The sequence below is a fragment of the Saccostrea echinata genome, unplaced genomic scaffold, assembly GCF_033153115.1.
Source record: "Saccostrea echinata isolate AGI-Se365-2 ecotype Australia unplaced genomic scaffold, CSIRO_AGI_Sech_v1 ptg000061l, whole genome shotgun sequence".
NCBI classification, from domain to species: Eukaryota; Metazoa; Mollusca; class Bivalvia; order Ostreida; family Ostreidae; genus Saccostrea; species Saccostrea echinata.
Genome location: NW_026889810.1, coordinates 342,891 through 347,211, shown reverse-complemented (window position 1 = coordinate 347,211; position 4,321 = coordinate 342,891).

The following is a 4,321-nucleotide window of genomic DNA, read 5'->3' as shown; positions in this document are numbered from 1 at the left end:
TAATATTAATATGAATAATTGATAGACGGGCTGTTATTCTTCCAAAACAATCAATATTTAAAAAAAAAAATACTGATTACGCATAGGAGTAACATAAGTACGAACTTCTCAAACCAATAAATGATCATAGTCTTCAAATATGTACGTATAGAATCAAAGTTTCCGGATTGTCAATGAATGATTTCTCAATAGCGATGTTTGTGTCTTTTTGAAGGAAAAAACTATGAATTCTGAAAGGATTGCCAAAATAAATGCCACTTCTTTTATATTTCACAGAGAAATGTGTTCACATTAATGTGTAAATCCCTTGTGAACCTCCCTCGATGGAATGCATCATCTTGGCTGCTGGTCAAAGATGTACATCTGTTTATCTCATCTTCAGCCTAATTTGGGGAAGTGGTCAGTCAGAATAGAAGCAAACACGGCGGGGATTTTTTACAGTTGCGTTAACCTTCTTGAATTTAATCTAGGGGTAGTAATGATTGTAATGATTCTCTTGATTCGTTTAAATTGTATGAATATTGTCATGAGTTTGGGGGTTTTATTGGAACGCCGTTGTTAATTAGTGGTTCAAGAATATTTCCACCGTATTATTTATTAATTTTCTTTACTTATTAACTATTAGGTTCTTTGTAGCAGGGGTTTTCTACAGTGACGTTAACCGTTTGAATTGAAACTAGGGGGTTATAATGGGCTCATGATTCGGTTATTTTGAAAAAAAATATTTTTATCAGTTGGGATTGTAATAAGAGAATTTTAGACGGGGTCACATTATCCCGTCTTTTAGTGCCCTGTCAGTTGAGGCCTCAAAACAAAGGTCGTGCAGAGAACACATGAATTAAAACTACGCGAAATGAAGGAATAAATAAATTGTTCTGGTAAAAATACAAAAACACTGGATCAAACTAAAGGGAGTTTAAAAAAAAAATTAAAGAAGCGTTTTGAACATTTTAATCCTGAAAAAACATAATACTGAACCACTCTAGGTCAATTAGTGGCTTTTCTTTCGTATTTTTTATGCTAATTTAAAATTCTCATATTCTTTGTAGAAGGTGTTTTTTAAAGTGAAATCGACCATTTTGAATTTCAACTAGCACTTGATTCGGTAACTTGCAAGGAATATAATTTTATTACAGTTTGTTGGTGTAGTAATATAAATGAATTTTGGATCCCCATTTTTCATTAGTGGTTTTAGAGGAATTTCACTCCTTTATTTTAAGCTAGTGAATTCCCTGGTTCTTAGTTAGGTTTAATATCCTGTCTGTTCCGTGTCCATGTTCTAAATTAAATAAATATTTAATAACTTTATCATAACCGGGTCAACCTCATTCCGGACTCCAGCCAAATTATTTTGTTTCCCTATACCTCAACCATTGAAGTTTGAGGAGGCAGAGTCCCGAATGACATTGGGGCGATCATGCCTTTCGTTTGTATAAACCGGGGATCTTTGGCTATGCAAGTGAGAGGACGCACCAAGTGGAATAACTCTTATATTCCTTGAGCTTGGTCGCAATAACCCAAATCAACTTTTGATTTTTCCGAAATGACCCTGGAATATTACAATTCCAATTTCCTTCAAGATCTGAGGACCTTTCCTCATCAGAGCGGCTCACAGGTGTTAAGGAGGGGCAATTACCCAACCTATAAAATGCAAGCAGAGACAGACACAATCCAGTTTCTGACTTTTATTAAATTAAACAATCCATTTTTTTCTATTAATGATTACAAGAAATAATTTTACACAAGCTACTAAACATTATAATAAACATTACTGCTTATAATTTAAAGATTTAACCTGTAAATAAAATTAGACATCTGAAAATTTTAAGTTTTATAAAAACGCGCAAGTCTACAAAATGATCTCACCTGTATTAAATGCAAGCAGAGACAGACACAATCCAGTTTCTGACTGAATGACGTCTGCCCGTCCGCTCATTTTATACCAGGTGTACCCTTGTAGTTTTACATTTCCATATTTGTAACTCCTTCGAAATTTGCCATAATTACTTTAAATTTTAATTTGAATTTCAATTAGCATTATTCTGTCCTCCAACACTCTTTAATTTCCTAATGCACTTTAAAAATCATTTCCTATCTTTTGCATAATTTTGAATATTCTTTGTTGTAGCTAATTTATACCCACAACTGACCTCTGGTCACCTCAATACTATTGGTTGCTCCTTTCTCCTTACCAAATACATCTTTTGATAAACAAGTAACAAACCGCATTCCAATGCATCATTTCCTTGGAACCGTACAGGAAAAAAGCTCAAACCCTAGTGACCAGCATCTCTCATTATTTTTATCTATAGAGTTAGCATTCGTTATCTCTCTTAGCACAATACACCCAATTATTTTACTTTCTTATTTTTATGCATTTTTTGTTACGACAAATTCCCCCCACTATTAAAAAATCTTGTCCACAAGATTTGTTTCCAAAAAAAGTAAGATATTGATTAATTATTTTCACTGAGAAGTTTAAATGAAGCCGAACACTGAAAATGAAAGTTGTCTATAATGTTTTCATTAAATTTACATGAAAGTGGATGTCTACTTAAAAATCTATCTTTACATAAAATCTCGTCCGGAAAAGGATCATACATATGATTTTGATTAGAATATTTTCGAAGTTCCCTATAATGAAATTCTTTTCCACAATAAATACAAAACCTCCCACTTTGTATTTCATTCCTACAATCAGGATGAACTCGAGTGCCACAACATGCAACCCTATAAAGAATGTTGGATCGGGGACACATTGTTGCACAATATGCACATTTATATGTAAAATTAATTTCAACACCTGGCAAATGTGAAGGAGGATCCAAATCATAGTAAGATGTACGCAGCTGTTCTCTTACGCATTTTTTTTTTAATTTCGATTTTGAATATACGTCAGTGTTACCGTTATAAATTAATTGAAATACTTTGCACGGCGGCAATCTATATAAATCTGACGCCTTAAATAAATATGTAGCAGATATTTTTGAACATCCAAACAATCGAAAATACATGATCAAAAGATCAAACGACGTCCCGGGAGCATGTTCCAAAGTATAAATATCAAGTAAACAAAGTAAATAATCAAAACAGAAAAAATCCGAAAAAATGAGCAATTGCCAATAAATGTATCCCGTCTCCATGCCTTGAAAAGAAAAATGTTGAATAAATTTGAATAATTTATTTAAAGTTATATTTGGAAACAAATGAAACAATCGTTGAATAATTTCGTGATTTGTTATTTGAATAGGCAATGGAGTATGAAAAATTCTGGAATCTGTTAAAGAAAAATATTGGGCAACACATTCGGACTGCCTGGATCATGTATTTTGTAATAGGTATCTTATAAAATTTCATTTTATTACTTTTTTTTCAGATGGCTTAAACAAAGAATATACGAGAATATATAGATATATATCAATATATATGGAGTAAAATACAAACACAGAGATTTACACTTATAAAATACACTGTGAGAAAAAAAAAATACAATATATTAATCACACAAAAAAATTGAAAAAAAAATGTACACTTTGCCTAGGCGTTTTACCTGCGTAGAGGCTGCAAGGCTCTTTAGAATAGCAAACTGCATTGAGACCAAAAATTTTTTCAGATACTTCGATTTGAACAACTGGTATGACAAAACGCTGACCATAAAACTCGCACTGCAGGTTAAGGCTATTCGCTTAACCCAGAGTTAACGTTATCAGAAATATTGTTAATTTTGCGGTCTTGTCTTCCACCTTTGAGAACCAAAAAAAAAATTATTAATTGATAATATTACTGTCCCTGATGGTACTCTCTATTATTTAATGTATAAAAAGGTAGTTGTTCCTCGTCACACATAAAATGATGAGATAAACCTGTACACCTAATAAGTTTTGCCCCAAACAAACACATGTGCAAAGCGCGAATGCTTAACCCTACCTAAAACAATAAATTCGAGAAGACAAAATAAAGTTAATAAAAATAAAATCGAAACCGTATAATATCTTTATTAACCCCTTTCCGTTCAAACTTCACACTATAGGTAGGTGATATTTTTACCTCGTCATATCATATAGAAAAAAAAAATATATATATTTCTATATATACATACATACAATGTAACCGTCACACAAGTAACAACTGTGAAATCTCGGAATATACAAAAAAATTAAAATTAAACATCAGATTCTTAAAAATGGTGGCTTCTTTTGATGAAGAAAAAAAATTACCTGGGAAAAAAATTAATATGTTTGGTTAAAAAAAATTATATATATATATATGTATATATATATATATAATTTTTTTTTTCAAAATTATTTTACCCATTAACATT